Below are 18,009 nucleotides of genomic sequence, written 5' to 3'. Positions count from 1 at the left end.
TTCTGACGCTTATGTTTCACTCCAACAATTCTTTTAACAATCTTTTATCTGGTATCTAGATATTGCACTGAACTTTCATCTTACCTTCTTCTGGTGATGAAAGAACTCTGGATTGTTTGTACAATGAATGGGTCAAATAGTCCAACTCCTGAATAATTTAACAGGTGTTCCATCTGGCACTATCTCTATAAATCACTTCAGTGTTTGTTATTAGCAAAATAATACAATTCAATTCTATTTTAAGGGTCATTTAAAAATAATACACACCATTAAATATGAAAATAAAATGCAAGTTCTTTTTAGTACAATTAGTTTTAGATTATTTCATGTTCAGGTAGAAATTTAATATATTTATATAGCTTCCCCCCATAACTTTGACAAGGTTCTTCTGTTAGATAAAACATGGTAGGTCAAAGGTGAAAGCATTGAGTATATTCTTTTTTTTTACATTTTCCCACCAAATTTATTTTTTTTAATTTTTATTAGTGAGACACATTGAGTATATTCTTAATTGCTGTTTGTAAATCTGATTACATGTAAAATAAGCTACAATGTTAAGAATTTTGGATTTTCAAATAGCACATAGACATTTCAAAACCTTTTCCTTCACTTATCTAAATTATTTGTGCCATTATTGATTTAAAAAATTGTGCCAGTATCCATATTTATAATGTCTTAAAATATGAATGTAGTAATTTAATGATCGAACAAGATGTTTTTGAGTGACAAATTTTTGTTGGCTTAAGTGGCTTTGGGATTTGTTGCTTTATTTCATCTTCACAAATGTGTAAAAGGATTGACCAGAAAATGAAATAAAAATGGGAACTTATCCATTTCCTTGGGTAAGAAGCAACCCAGGGAATTTAGTTAATGCAGAACCAATTTAATATGGGATGCACCCTGTAATGTTTTATTGAAATGAAACTTTCATTTTCCTAATGCCTTGAAATTGCATTGATATTTGATGAATTGAAAATGTAAAGGCAGCTCATGAAAGTGGATAGGGTAAATAAAAATCATTGACGATGGCCTAAGGAAAACTATCAGTATGGGATACATATTATTTTTATTATATAAAAGCTAATTAACATTTCCCATGTGCCCAGTCTTCAACCATCTTTTTAGAAGCATTTGTCACTTGCTTTTGACTGCACAACATGATGCCTGAATTATTTTACAACTAAACAGTGAAAAGGATAGTTATTGGTTGGAAACCTGCTATCTAGAGGATAAACTATAGGAAAAGATTCACATAAGCTGAGATATAAAGGGAAACTAAATCACACAGGTTGCCAGGTTGTATTAACTGCTCCATACAATTTTATTACACAAAATCCTGACAAAATCTTTCAAAGATGATATTGCTATTTGCGATTTTACAGATGACAGAAATAATAGGCTCAAAGAGATGAAATAATTTTCATTATGCCACACAGAGAGACAAGGATTCAGATTTGTCTCCCCCCACACTGAAACACATAATTTCATGACATATCAACATATCCCAATCCTCCCTTGGATTTTTCTTTGATGTCAATTATGTTACATGTCGGATTTCTAGCATCATTCACTTTAAAGAACATATTTGTCAGGATGTACTATATGGTACTATCCTAATTACCTAGCTAGGTGGCACCATGTTAGGTAGTAAAATAATAAAACTAAAGCACTATTTTTATTAGTTACATTGACATATAAACACAGGGAAAACAAGATGATATATTTTACTTCAAATTTCCAAATTACTGCTGGAAACACAGTTGAATTTAGAGTGTGAACAAAGATTGAGTTATCTTCTTGTTTGATTTTCTCATTATTATGAATATAAATATTTGGTGTGAATAGGACCATTATTTTATAATAAATTTATTAATTATACAAATGGAAAAACCTGTAAAGTGGGTGAGAGAGATAACATTGACGGTAACATGGTTGCTTTGCATGTGTCTAATGTATTTTTAAGACTTGTAACCTCATATGGTCCTTTGCACATCACCAGAAGTTATCCCTACACACAGAGCCTGGAGCAATCCCTTAGCACTTCTGATTTGGCCAAATAGAAAAATGAAAAAGTACAATTTTTCTCAAAAACCCTAACATTAGTATGTTTATTTCTCATCACAGTTTGAGTTTAAGTCACCTTTCATCTATTTTTTTGGTGGGCTGGGCACACCTGCAGTACTTAGGACATACTGCTGGGTCTATGCTCAGAGTTCACACCTGGTAGACTCACAGGACCATATAGGATGCTGGGAATCAAAGCATAATATATAAATGCTACATGCAAGGCTTTTATCCTAACTATTGTACTATTGATTTAGTCACATAGCCATCTTCCACCTTATGACCTTATGATGGAGGATCTAATTCACATGTAAGAGAAATGAACAGTATAGAGATAGACAAAACCAAGTTATCAAATACTGCTTAGTATATATTTGTTCTTATTTTCTCTTTTAAAAAAGAAACTATTTTAGTCACCATGGTTTACAACACTATTAATAATACGTTTGAATACAAAACACTACCCCTCCCCAGACTCTCTCCCAGATTGTCTAGGTTTCTCTGCCATTGTCCCAGTGTCCCCATGATAATTCCACCTCTCCATCCCTCCCTGTGGGAAGCTCCCACCGAAGACTAGTTCTTGGCGTCTCTTGCCTTTGGTATTTGTTTTACTCCTATTATGTTTCTTTGTATCCTACATATGAGAATGCTCATACTGGGTCTCTCTTTCTACTTCTGACTTACTTTACTCAGCATGACACTTAACAGGTCCATACAGGTAGCAACAAATTGCATGATTTTAACTCTTCTTATATCTAACTAGTATGCCACTGTTTATATATACCATTATTTCTTTATCCAGTCATTTGTTCCTAGATTTGAGTTGTTTCCAAACTTTGGCTATTATAATAATTCTGCAATGAACATAGGTGTGAAAAGGCCTTTTCTGAATTAAAATTTTGGGCTCTTTGGGTAGATTCTTCTTAGAAGATAAATTGTTGTGTCATATGGGAGCTCAATTCTTAGTTTTTATGTGAAGTATCTATATTCTTTTGCCCAAAGTCTGGACCTGTTGACATTTCCACCAACAGTGAATGAGAGTCTCTTTTTGTCCACATTCAATGGCTATTTTTTTGTTTTTTTTTTTTGTGATGTATACCAATCTCACTGGTGTGAGACGATATCTCAGTGTTGTTTTGATTTGCATTTTCCTGATAAGTCATGCTGAGCACTTGTCATTTACCATTTGGACGTCTACATAACATTTTTGAGAAGTTTCCATTCTCTTCTTCCCCTATTTTTTATAGGGTTGGTGGTTTTTTCTTGTAAAATCTACCAATGCTTTATATAATTTTGATACTAACACTTTATCAGATGAGCTGTATACAAATATTCTTTCTCGGTCTCTGGGATGTTTTTGTATTCTGGGTATCATTTCTTTTTCAGTGCAGAAGATTTTATATTGAATGTAGCTCCATTTGTTTACTTTTTGCAACTGTTTATTTGGCTAATATCATTGAGTTGTTAAAGATACCTCTTGATATAATGTCAAGGAATGTTCCACCTATATTTCATTCAATGTAGTTTATGAATTTAGGTCTAATATTGAAGTCTTTTATCCATTTTGTTTTGACTTTGTGCTTGGTGTTAGAAACAGGCCTGAGTTTATTTTTATGCATGTAACTAACCAGTTATTCCAATTCCACTTGTTGAAGAGGATTTTTATTGCTCCACTTCATACTTTTTCCTCCCTTATCAAAGATTAATTGTCCGGTGCTGGAACGATAGCACAGCAGGTAGGGTGTTTGCCTTGCACTCGGCTGACCCAGGTTCAATTCCCAGCATCCCATATGGTCCCCCAAGCACCGCCAGGAATGATTCCTGAGTGCAGAGTCAGGAATAACCCCTGTGTATCGCCAGGTATTATTACTATTCCTTGACAGTTGGAGAGAAAATTCTACTTCCAAAGAAGGCAGAAGAAATATGAAATACAAGATAATAAAATGAGATCAGTGAAACAATATATGTTGTTATATCATACTAGGCAATTTCACATATCCGATATTACTAGTGTAAAACGAAGAACTGTATAGGAACATATGACTAATTTGCACCATCTTTGGAGCACAAACTGAATTTTGAGAAATTTTTATTAAAATTATTTAAAAAATTCTTAGTGCCCATAAAAATATTCTTGACTGCTTTTTTGAGTTTTGGCTTTTCTGGGGCCCTCCCAGTGATCATCGATTTGCTCGAGCGGGCCCAGTAACGTCTCCATTGAAGACTTTGTTGTTACTGTGTTTGGCATATCGAATACGTCACGGGGAGCTTGCCAGGCTCTGCCGTGTGGGCGAGGTACTCTCGGTAGCTTGCCAGGCTCCCAAGAGGGGCAGAGGAATCAAACTCGGGTCGGCCATGTTGGCTGCATACAAGGCAAATGCCCTACCGCTGTGCTATCGCTCCGGCTTTTCTGAATATATGACAAATTCATCATTACACTAGTGCTACCAAGACTGTATGAGCAATAAACATAACTTATAAGAATAGAGCACACGATGGCATCCACTGAACTCTAGGTTCAGTTCCGAAAACTGTAGGAGTTACTTTTATACCACATCTCCTCGAACACTGATTGAATACCGACTTTTTGAAGGGATCCATTCTCATTGACATGAGATGATATTCACTGTCACCTTGACTTGTATTTTCCTAATAATCTATGATGCTTAACATTTTTCCATATGTCAGCTCAAAACTGTATGTTTTCTTTTGGGAAAAGTCTGTTTACTTGTCACAATTTTTTTTTTTTTTTTGTGAATTCTGTTGTAATTGTCAATTCCTGGACAAATTTATATCCTATAGAGTTCTTCCTATGCTTCCTTGTATTTCTTTATGGAGTTGGGTTGAATATCAAAGACTTTAAAACATTTGGGTTGTTTTCTGTTTGTTTTGGGGCCACACTTGGCAATAGTCCAGGTTACTTCTGGCTCTGCAAACATAAATTACTTCTAGCAGTGTTCAGAGAACCATATGGGATGCTAGAGATTGAACCTAGATCAATTATGAGTAAGGGAAGCACCCTACTTGTTGTATTATGAATCAAGCCCCTTGTTTGGTGTTTGTGTGTGTGTGTGCTTTCTTTGCACCATTTTAAATTATTTTTTGTACAGAGTGTGAGATATGGTTTCAGAAAAAAATGTGTATTTTTGTCATACTGACAAGTTATTTTTTTCCTATGGGGGTGTCTAATATATAATGGTAACTACCTTTTCTTTTAACGCACAGGTTTGTATTGAAATAAAAAGTCTCATACAAGTACCTACCTCTATGACACTACTAATCCTATCAACATAGAACATATATATCATAACTTAAAAATTCAGTTGTTTTAAATTGCCCTGTGCCCTTCAGTTGCTTTGCCCTTCCTTAGCCTTAATTCTTTATTTTTACTTGAGTCACATAATTCACAGTTGTTTAAAGTAAATCCTTAATTCTTTATTGGCTTCAAAGATACTCTGTCAAACTAATTTTTAAGGGGAAAGGACCATAAGATAATGGTTGACAGTTATTGTACCACATGTGAAGGAATTGGTGTAGTATTTCTGAAATTATAAAACAATGTTAATAGTGCTTAATAGTATTGTAAAGTATTCATGATCACGATCACAATCATCCTGTTGTTCATCGATTTCCTCGAGCAGGCACCAGTAACATCTCCTTCTTCCAAGCCCTGAGATTTTAAAAGAGCCATTTCAATGCTCTTTCAGGATTAGGAGAATGAGACCCATCATTGTTACTGGTATTTGGCATATTGAATACAAGATGGGAAGTTTGCCAAACTCTGCCTTGCGGGCAGGATACTTTTGGTAGCCTGCCAGGTTCTCCAAGGAAAAAATAAGATAATAAGATGTTGCGCAGCCGCAAATGCAGCCGCACGCTTCCGGGAGCTGGATTTTATAGTCTCTGCGTCTTGGCCGTTGATGGGATCAACCTGGTGCTGGTGGCAGCTGGTGGGTGTGATGCCTACCTACTGGAAGATGGAGGGTCTAGGTGGAGAAGGCACAGTCCCAATCCAAGTAGGCTTGGAGACCTCAGTCCCGGATCTCATGCGTGGGTTCCTCTGCCAGTTCTTTCATGCATGAGGCCCGTCCGGACGTGTGGAGAGTGGTCCCAGCATGGCCGTGGCTGGCTCTGGAGGTTCTCAGCTGCTGGGGCTCTGCTCAAGGTGGGGGGGGCAGCGGGAGAGAAACTCAACCCTCCCCTCTCCAAGGGGCCCCGGTGAGGACAGCCAGGTGCAGTGACAGGAGACTCTGTAAAGTATTATAAAAATAAATTTTAAAAAAGCTTCAAGTATAAGGAAAATGCTTTAGCATTTTTATTTTAACTAAAATTAATAAAATACAATTAAATTTTATTTATAAATCCATTATACTCTTATGATCATATTTAAAATATTTTGACTCATATATTAGAGAAATATGCATTCATCATTATTCACAAGATTCTCTTAAAAGCATACAAATGAGTATATGGACATGGAGTCTTACCAATCCATTCCAGTAGAGTAACATTTTAAACAAATGAAAACATAAAAACAATAAAAAATATTAAGACATTATATAATTCAGTAATTTTATAGACTTTTTTGTTTGGGGGCCACATATGGCTGTGCTCATGGTTTACTCCTGAATCTGCTCTCAGAAATCACTCCTGACAGGGCTTGAAAGAGCTTTTGTACTACCAAGACAAGGGCCCTACCTACTGTACTCTCTTTAATCACTTGTGGATTATTTTTATTTTGTAAAATGCAAAACAGAAACAATGATCTACTCATTTTTTGGCCTCCTGTTCAACAATAAATAAAAATTAATATCCAATGAATTATTAGTGAAAATATCTCATGTGTTCAGTACTCTCAATTTATTAAGAACACAAGAATCAGATATATTAAGTCTTTACATTTAGCTATCTAAATTATTTTAAAATAATCTAATATATGGGAGGAAAAATCATTTTAATTCTATACCCTTTGGATTGACTAGTTTATATATTTATGCATGAAAATCAGCCCAAAACATCACTTACCTCATGGATCACTACACATCTTCAGACCCAGACGGCATCTTTTTTTTCTTAAAAAATACAGTAAATTATTGATAACTGGAAAAAATAACCATATCCAATGGGATAAATTAAAAACCATCAACACTTTACATGTGTCGAAGGCCACAGTTATTTAAACAACTGTATGTTGCAATACCATCTGTATTTTACTCTCCTTGAATTTAAATTGATATCAGCAAAATCAGAATTAATTGCATATAAACTACTTTCTTGTCAACATAATTATATTTTATTAACATGAAAAGTAACCATTTATTGCATTAAATAAAACCTATAAATTAGAAAAGCTCTTTGCTTCAGTTTTTCTTTTGTAAGAGTCATTATAAGAAGAAAAAATAAAAGGTTTTTACCCCAGGAGGCATATTTAACTCTGTGCCTACAGGTAATTCGTTGGAAATTCTGTGATGTTTATGGGGGGAAAAAGATGATGAGCATGTGGTAATACAAAAACTCATAATGTGGTGTTTCACAATTCAAAGGCTCCTCTAGCATTAGAATAAGTATTTTACGTTCAATAGAGTTCATACTCAAAGTTAATAATAACCCCGAAAACTTGTTCTTATTTATTGCTGCTGCGTTAAAAATAGAGTATCAGAGTAGAAAATGATGGCATCAGGGTCACAGCAGGTAGCTTAGGCATATTTAAAGTAAAACCTATTCACTACTCAGTGAACTGTGCAATTTAAAATTTTATATCTAAAATATTTAAATGATGTAGATTTTAAACTGCTATCTCTAGAAAGTAATTTCTCGAAAACGTTATTCTTTCAGCTGTAAGAATTATGATATAAAGGAATGCCATATTAATTTTTATAATGTCTGTAATTTATTTTGCTAAGGTATGTGTTTTTACAGGAAACCATGGTGGAACAATAAGAAGAAATGGATAAATGGGTACTCTTTTTTTTTTCTTTCCTGCCAATACTGAGATATATGGAAAAATTCCTTTTGGTTGTTCAAAGTAATCTACTTTAGGTAGTGACACTTTCTTACCTGTGCTCTGGGGGTTCTAGAGCTCCTACTTGGTTATTCTCAGCTACCCAGGTTGGAGATTTAATGCCGATGCCTGAGCATGTAATGGAACTTAGACACAGTACTCAAAATTACCTGTCCTCCTGATGAGTGCTTGGGTGCCTGTGGGGCTGAATTTAGGGATGCTCAGAGATCCTGTGATGTCAGGCATTGAACTGGTATTGGCCACAAGTATGTTCCTTGACTTCTTTACTGTCTTTGTGGTTGGGGTGTGTGCATGTGGGGATGAGAACAGGTGAAAGAAGTCAGTCCCAATCTCCCAATCTCCACCTAAATTCAGGCTAATGCTATGCATTAAATCAAAAGATATGGGGACAATATAGGTAGTAAAGTAAAATAATATTTTGAGAAGAAGAGTTAAGGACACATGAGGAATGAGAGAGAAGAGGGAAAGAGAGAGAGGAAAGTAAGAGGGGAGGGAAGAGGGAAAGAGCGGGGGAGGGTAGAGGAGAGAGAGAGAGAGAGAGAGAGAGAGAGAGAGAGAGAGAGAGAGAGACGGAGACGGAGATAGAGACAGAGACAGAGAGAGACAGAGACTCTAAAATCAAGGAAATTTCTGTCCCTTGGAGGAATTCTGCATGAGAAATGAGATAGAAAAGGGAGAGAGAGAGAGAGAGAGAGAGAGAGAGAGAGAGAGAGAGAGAGAGAGAGATTCTAAAGTGAAGGAAATGTATGCCCCCTGGAGGACAGGAGGGCCTCGAAATTCTGCAAGGGAGTTCAGTGGAGTAGAATCTAGTGTGCCCATGGTTGGGATGCATGCAATTCCAGGATGGGGTTTGTCCACTTGTTTTGGCAAGTGAGTTTATAGGCTTTGCGGTGTCTGTGTTTTTTTTTTTAATCTAACTCTATAAGCTTGGGCTAAGTGTTATTGCTGGGAGGCATCAAGGAGGAGGACTTGTAGTCTGAGGGTTTCTTTGCTCATATTAGTCCTGTGGTTTCTGCCCATCAGTGATCTCAAGGCAAGATATATTGTGGTAGTTTTATTTTTTTAATTTAGATTTTTATTAGTGAAACACCATGAGGTACAGTTGTAGATTTACAAATTTTTGTGCTTGGATTTTAGTTATACAGTGACCCATCCCTCCACCAGTGCCCATTTTTGTTTCTTCATAAAATTACTGCCAAGGGACACTCTTATTTGACAATTTCAGTTTTTTCTACATAAAGAACATATTATTAATGTGGAGAATAAGACTATTGAAGAAAAAGACTATTAATTAGCTAGTAAAAGCATAGGTGTCTAAGTAGAAGAAATCTTAATTTTATTCTCCTGTTGCTTTATAGTGTTTTAAAATGTAACGATTATTAAAGAAAAAAATAAACTAAAAAGTAACTCTTTATCTACTTATTTTTATTTTCTATTTATTGTTATTATTACTATTATTTAGTCAAAATCATGTTGAGATAAAAAGAAGACTGATGGTCTTTTCTCATTTTAAAGTATACTGTAAACCTCTAGTAATCAAAGCTGTGTTGTACTCAGATAAAGACAGACATTCAGAATAATGGAACAGATCTGAGAACCCAAGATAAACGTTAAGATTTATAGTTAACTAATCTATGATGAAGTAGCATGTACTTGAAAAGGAGCAAGGGAAGTTTCTTCAACAAATGGTGCTGGTAAAATTGCATAACCACATACAAAAAAAAAGTCAATCTGGAGCCATATCTAATACCATTCACAGATACTCATTCAAAATGTATTGAAGATCTTGAGAGTAGACCAGAAACAATGAAATATGGAATCATAGAATGTATACATTCATCAAGTGCAAGGCACCCATAGGTGGGACACAGCAGAGTATGAACCTAAGAGGTATTTTCAATTATTTTATTCCATTGACAATGCTAACAAGAAAGACTACATTAAATTAATTTTTTTGCATAGCAAAGAAATCTTAAACAAACAGAAACCCCAATGAATGGGAGAAAATATTTCCATGCATGATCTTAAATAAAAGGCTACTATTGCTAGATGTTTTGTTTGTTTGAGGCATCACCTGTCTGTGCTCAGGTTTATTCATGGTTCTTTACTCTGGGGTCACTCCTTCCGTGCTTTGGGGGACCATATGTGGTGCCTGGTATAGAATCTTGGTTGGCCACATGCAAAGCAAACACCTTGCCCACCATACTATCTCTCTGGTTCCCATATGGCATTTTTAAATATCAAACTGTGTTCTAGAAACTGACTCAAAAAAGATATATGTCTCTATGTATTCTGTTTAAAATATTTCCAACACACTTGATTGCCCTATAGATGTATTTATAATGCTGTGGCTGATTGAAATGCATTTAAAATTTTTATGATACAAAATTCTCAGTAGGCAGAGAGAATATAAATATGTATATTATATATGATATGAATATACATATATAGATATATAATAAATAGTAATTTACTGAACACTAGAAGAATAGGAACTAACATATACCAGATTCACAAATAGAAATCTTATGAAATGTATCAAATCCAAAGAACTTAAAAATAAACTCACCCTTGAAATACATTTCCTTTGAAAACCAACCACATAGTCTTAGTTAAAAATAAATTTGTTAGTGTGTATTCTTTTTATATTACTATTGAATACTTATTAAGGACAAGAAGTTGGTTATAAACTGACAAGGGACCAATGAAATAGCACAGTGTGTAAGGTGCTTGCCTTGTACTTGAAGGATCAGGTTCAACTTGCAACATTATTTATGATCTATATATGATCTTGACCACCACCAGCAATGATCCCTGAGCGGAGTCAGGGATAAACCCAGAGAAATACCAACTGTGATGCAAAAGACAAAAACCAAACCATCAAATAAACTGAGCAGAAAGTCTCTCTTCAATTATTAAAGTTCTTTGTTTTTTTTCTATGTATACCAGTTTTTGCTTTAATTTCTCATCATTTTATAGTCAACATTGCCTCCAACTTACAAAACATATATTGGGGCTGGAATGATAGCACAGAGGGTAGGACTTTTGCCTTTCCCAGGTTCGATCCAGGTTTGATTCCCAGCATCCCATATGGTTCCTTGAGCACCGCCAGGAGTAATTCCTGAGTGCAGAACCAGGAGTCACCTCTGAGCATCGCCAAGTGTGACCCAAAAAGAAAAAAAAAAGGTTTTTTTTAAATTAATCTTTGTCTTTGCTTCTCTGTTTTGAAGGGAAGATCAAGATGCGTTTGTTTTTCATAAGGACAAAATGTAATAAATATAATTGTACTGAATCTTAACTTATAGCAAAAATAAAATGCTAATTCTGTGAATCACTATTAAACTTATTATACTTGTTCAGAATTTTGTACCTATTTAGAACTTTCTAAGTTTACTGCCTTGAGACTGTTGTTATTGTTTAAATGTGATAGTTTTCATTTTCTTTCTTTCCTTCCTTCTTTCTTTCTTTCTTTCTTTCTTTCTTTCTTTCTTTCTTTCTTTCTTTCTTTCCTGGTGATGCTCAGTGCTTACTCCTGGTTCTAACCTCAGGGATCACCGGGATCACCGCTGGGCTTGCTTGGGACCATCTGGGGTGCTGGGGATCAAATACTAGTAACTGTATGCAAGACAAGTACCCTGTCAACTATATTATCTCTCTGCTTGGTTATAAATGTTTTTTAAAAAATAATAATTCAACTTTTGGATTGTCATTTTAAGTTGCTAAATCTTACAAAGTTTTAGGAAAGAGATTTAGATAAACTTATCTTACATTCTTCTTAATTCATTTTAAGTTAAATTTAATATGGAAAGCATCTACTTTTAGAGCAATGTAAAATAAGTTCAATCTTACTTTAAGCTTAAACTTATAATTATGCAATTAGACAATGAAACTATAATTCCTAAATGGGAGGATTCATTTATTTGTATAATATTATGTTGTATTACGTTAGAGATCTTGGTGAGCTCAGATCTTGCTAGCATAGTACATCATGCGGTAAATTTATGGTAAGAATTTTTAAATATAGTTTCATAAATATAACATAAGTCTGTTTTGCAATGCAATACTTTAAAGTAATTTTTCATAATTCATAACATCAATTAATTCATAACCCCTAGTTGTTTAGAGAAAATTAACTTTGAAAAACCATGAGTCTAAATTTTATTATTTTTATGAGAATATACTCAAAATTTAGGTAAAAGATGCAAGTGATATTAATCATTGCTAATATGAATATTTATACAAATATGATCCTGGTTCTCAAAGTCAACAAATTATAAAATCCCATGTATGTGTCATATCCATCACTTAAATTCTGTGTAACATAAATTATTGTGCCAAATCATAACTATAAAATGCCAGATTCAGAATCATACAGTAGAGGTAATTTTATTTAATTAATTAATTTATTTATTTATTGCTTTTTTGGGTCACACCCAGTGATGCACAGGGGTTAGTTCTGGCTCACGCGCTCAGGAATCGCTCCTGAAGGTGCTCAGGGGACCATATGGGATGCTGAGAATCGAACCCGAGTGGGCCCCATGCAAGGCAGATGCCCTACCTGCTGTGCTATCACTCCAGCCCCAGTGATTTTATTAATTAGAAAACTAATCAATTCATAATTATGGTGTAATACGTATGTTGTGTATTATATCTATATATCTATAATACTTATATCTGTCATGCATAACTTGTCAACCTCCTTGGATTTCGATGCCAAATTATTGGCCTACAAATGTAGATTCAAGGTCAGATGAGTAAGGCAATAGATTTTAGATCCATAATACACTATGAAATCAAACTCATATTTTCTGTTCTTTATGTCTGGATTTACTAGTTACAGCATATATGCAAAAAAGGCATTTGAAGAAAAAAAAAGGATCAAGTTTATTCAGATATTTTAAACTCATTGTAAATAAGAAAAGTCAATTAACCATAGTATTCCTTTCACTGAACATTCTGCTTAATGTAAAATATGCTGTGTTAAACAAACCATTCATTTCTGATATATAACATAAACCCTAAATATTTATGAGGTGTTTTTTGAATAAATAATGTTCAGTTCTTTAATAACAAATAGGTTAAAAATTTTTTATTTGAAAATTAACCCACTGGGATCACTGGTGGTGGAAAATGGGCACTTGATCATTGTATAACTGAAACACAAGCACAAAAATTTGTAAGTCTACAATTGTACCTCATGGTGTTTCACTAATAAAAAATTTTTAAAATAACTCATATTTTTGAGAGAAAAATAATTTAGTACAACTAAGCTATAGTGTAATTCAGAGTGTTGCAGGAAAAATAAAAAGATCTGTTTAAAGATTATATCTTGGTTGACATATATTTAATTTTTATATGTTAAACATAATTTTAAGTCAAAGCTTTTAAACATATACTGGGTTATATAAGCTGAAATCAACATTAGTGTGTTTTGTCGATGGAACACTTGCTTGATGATTGATTTTTGGCTCATTATTAAAGCAAGGATAGAATGTCCTTACCTTATATTCTAGGTAAAAAAATACATAAAAATATGGAATACGAATTAACATGCCTATCATTACATAAAATCTTTTATGTAATATGATGTCATTCTAAGTAAAATGAATACATTAGGTATCTGAATATGAATATTCTTTAAGTATTAAGTCAAATAAAAAATAAGTAAAACAGAAATATAAAGTGAATGCAAATGTAAATGTTACTTAGTTTAACTTGAGACTATTTTTGTAATTATGGATTCTCTTTTATGGGAAATAAATTTGCTTTATAATATTTTTCAATAAAAATTACAGCTGTAGAAATAAATGAAAAATATAACTAACAGCATGGAAGCATATATAGCATAAATAACTTTGAAAACATAATTCAGACATGTTAGAAGTTTATTTAAATCTTATAAATAACTTAGCTATGGCTATTTCTTTGTCTTTCTTTTTGGCAATATACCTGTGATGGTTTTCAAAATCACTCATTTATTTATTTATTTATTTATTTATTTATTTTTGCTTTTTGGGTCAAACTCAGCGATGCACATGGGGTTACTCCCTGCTCATGCACTCAGCAATTCAGGAATTACTCCTGGAGGTGCTCGGGAGACCATATGTGATGCTGGGAATCTAACCTGGGTCAGCCACATGCAAGGCAAATGCTGTACCCGCTCCAGCCCTCTCCCCCTAAATCACTTGTTTAAAACTTTGGTCTAGATTGATGGCATAGAGCACAGGTCTATATGTACATGAGGTCCTGGCTTTGGTTCCCATGCTTACTAAAACTTTTTTGTCTGCAGTCTTTATCCTATTCTCATATAAATGACATCGGCCACCTCTAAATGGAGCAAATGCTCTTTTAGTCACATTTAGTCTTTAATTCTACCTTTAGGAAATACAGCACATTTTTTTCTTAATTGAATCATTGTGAGATACTATTAGAAAACTTTCATGTTTGAGTTTCAGTCATACAATGATCAAACACCCATTCCTCCACCAGTACACATTTTCCACCACCAATGTTCCTAATACCACCCCCCCCCCCCCATTCCAACCCTCCCACTGTTTCTATGGCAGACAATTTCCCCCATACTCTGGGCATTGTGTTTCACAATATAGATACTGAGAGGCTATCACGTTTGGTCCTTTATATACTTTCAGCACACATCTCCTATCCCAAATTATTTCTCCAACCACCATTTACTTAGTGATCCCTTCTCTATTCCAGCTGCCTTCTCTCCTAGCTCATGAGGCAGGCTTCCATCTATGGAGCAATATTCCTGGATTCCTGGCTCTTATGTCTACTCTCCTTGGGTGCCAGTCTCATGTTATGTTATTTTATAATTCCACAAATGAATGCAGTCATCTATATCTGTTCTTCTCTTTCTGACTCAACATGATACTCTCCATGACTATCCAGTTATAAGCAAGTTTCCTAATTTAATCTTTCCTAACAGCTGCATAGTATTTCATTGTGTAGATGTACCAAAGTTTCTTTAACCAGTCATCTATTCTCAGTCACGCTGGTTGTTTCTAGGTTCTAGCTATTGTGAACAGGGCCATAATGAACATAATGAACAGGTGCAGATGTCATTTCTTCTGAGTTTTTTGCACCCTCAGAAGAAATAAAACACATTTTTACAATACAATAAATCTTGACTTTTATTTTAAGAAATGATTATATATTTCCCCTTATATTTATTATAAGAAGAGAATATTAAACTCAGATGAAGAAGGAATATTATTAATTTATTAGAAGCATTATATTTAGAATATGCATTATTGGGCATTCCCTTATTCTTAATATACAAGACAGCAAGACTTTTAAAAGAGATTGGGTAAAAATGTATTCCATTTAGAATGATATTATTTTCATATTATTTTTATTAATATAGCAAAGCAATTATCATAAAAATTACACTTGATTTAACTATTATCTTTTGGGTTAAATCAGGATATTGGCATAAGAAATAATGAGTATAGTGAAGAGGTAGGTTGTTGTTATTTGTCAAACAACAAAGTTATCATGTAAGTAAAAGACAGATTTGACAGAAGTCAAAAAGGAAAGTGAAATTTGCCATATGGATTCTTACTTGGTATTTTAGATTATTTATACGTATAATTTGTACAAAATAGAAGGACATGACAGTGAAGAAAGATCTAGAGGAAAAATTAGATAGGAAAAAGTATTTAGTTGTAACCTTAAGCTACCAATATTTATCATATAAAAATCCAAATGACTGATGAATATTAGTTTCCTTTTATTGGCTTTGCTAAAATATTCTTTTGGAAAGATAGGTAGCTACATTCATAGTCTGGTCATTAATATAATTTTCATAGGTATTAGCCATCAATAACGAGGCATAGAATCAATTCATTTAGAATTGTTTCAAGGAACTCTGTGGTTTTATTTATTTATTTATTTATTTATTTTTTGCTTTTTGGGTGACACCTGGCAATGCACAGGGGTTACTCCTGTCTCTGCACTCAGGAATCACCCATGGCGGTGCTCAGGGGACTATATGGGATGCTGGGAATTGAACCCGGGTTGGCCGCGTGCAAGGCAAACGCCCTACCCGCTGTGCTATTGCTCCAGTCCCAACTCTGTGGTTTTAAAGTTTGTTATTTAAGTCTTATAGTTACTAACTAAATTGGAAAGAATCTTTCCCGAAACATAGAATTCCATTTTCTCCCCAAGTGCATTCAGTTTTATTCCTAGAGTACTAATGTTGCAACCAGGAATATACTCTTAGGGTAGAATGTACCCCAATAATGTACTCTAAAAACAAATAAGTTTATTCAAGAGAATGAGATATTGCTAGAGAATAGAGAGAGGTTATCTGGAAGAATGGACTGCACAAATATATGTAAGGTGCAAGTTGCATTTCTTTCTGTAATAAATAGGGTGGAAAATTTGATTCCAGGGATCACCCTTTCACTGGGAAGCTCAATTGCTGTACCAAGAATCGGGTCCTGTTCTACCCATTTTATTGTCAACTTGGGAAAGGTTGTGATTTTTCAGGGGTCACAGGTGAGGGGAGAACTCTTAGTCTGAAAATAAGGGGTTTAGGGTATATCATTTTATTGTAAGTTAATAATTTTATTGTGGAGAAGAGAGTCTATGAGCTGCATATAGCAGATAGGAGGTGTGAGCATGTTCAGCAGAATCTTGTGGTTTTATTTTTGTTGTTGTTGTTGGAAGTAGGAGAGGTGTTGTAGTTTCTCTATGGCTAGACACTTGTTGACAAAATCTCCTCTTCCCAATCCTCCACCCCCCACCTCTTCCCCATGGATGCCATTTTTCTCTCAGTCTCTGACTCAAATATTACATCTCTCCAAACATGTCTGGTGTAAGTACAAAAATACTCTCTATAAAGATAAATGCCAACACTTACTCAATTTTTTGTTTAGTTTTTTACCCAGCATTGCACATTATTCCCTGAGTAATTCTATTGAGGTTATCTAGGAAGGAACATTGTCATATGTTAAAAATAGAACTTTGCCACAGAAACCAGCACAGGTGTTAAGTTGCCAATTAAAGTGAAGTAAACTATCAAATGGAAAAAAATCTTAATTTTAGTTTCCTCATTTTGACTTTATCTTTTTTCGTTTGACCAGAGTCCCAACAAAGTTAATTTGGGCATGCTGTTATAAGTGATTCAGCTTCCAGAGTTCCCCCAGAAGTCAGAATTGCTCACTTGTTTTCTGAACGTGGCCATACCTGGGCTCATGTTGGGTTGCCACTGTGAGGAAATTAAACATCTAGATTTCTTGTCAACTCTCAGATTTGTACTTTCTGGCAGGATTAAAGGAAATATCTCCTGAGTATATCCCTGTGCGAGACAAGATTTCTCTTAACTGATAGATTTTACAAGTTTTATTTTTTATGGAAACTGCCATTTAAATGCTTATGGCAAGTCTCATTTCAAAGAGCAATAAATCCTCACATCTTACAACACAACGGCAAGATGAAATATTTATTCCTTTGAAAAACCACAAGTTGGGGGATTTGGTGTTTTGGGTATTTGTCTGAGTGCTACAGTTTGTTTTTGTTTTAAATAGGAGTATTTCACATTTGTTCATTACATTGTAGTGTCAGCGTTTGGAGGGTTACAAAATTGGTAGACATAGAATAATTGGTGATTTTCCAAATTCAAGAAAAAGTCTACTCAATTTTGTCATGATCATCTTGCAATTTTAAGAGTGAAAAGGTAAAAGATAACTTGTAATTTACATAATTCCCTGCTTCTATTTTTTGTTTAATTTCTCACCTATGACTGAAAGTATATTACTGATTTTGTTTGGGTTGAAAATTCATCCTTTCTCCCTATTTTTTTAGCCTAGAATACACATTTGTTTTCTCTTATAATGGAAGACCCTTGAAAGTTAGAGATTTTTATTATTGTTTAATACTCTCATTATTTCTGATAGTCT

Source organism: Sorex fumeus, unplaced genomic scaffold (assembly GCF_029834395.1).
Source record: "Sorex fumeus unplaced genomic scaffold, SorFum_2.1 ptg000115l, whole genome shotgun sequence".
In the NCBI taxonomy this organism is placed as follows: Eukaryota; Metazoa; Chordata; class Mammalia; order Eulipotyphla; family Soricidae; genus Sorex; species Sorex fumeus.
Note: the sequence above shows the minus strand (reverse complement) of the source record.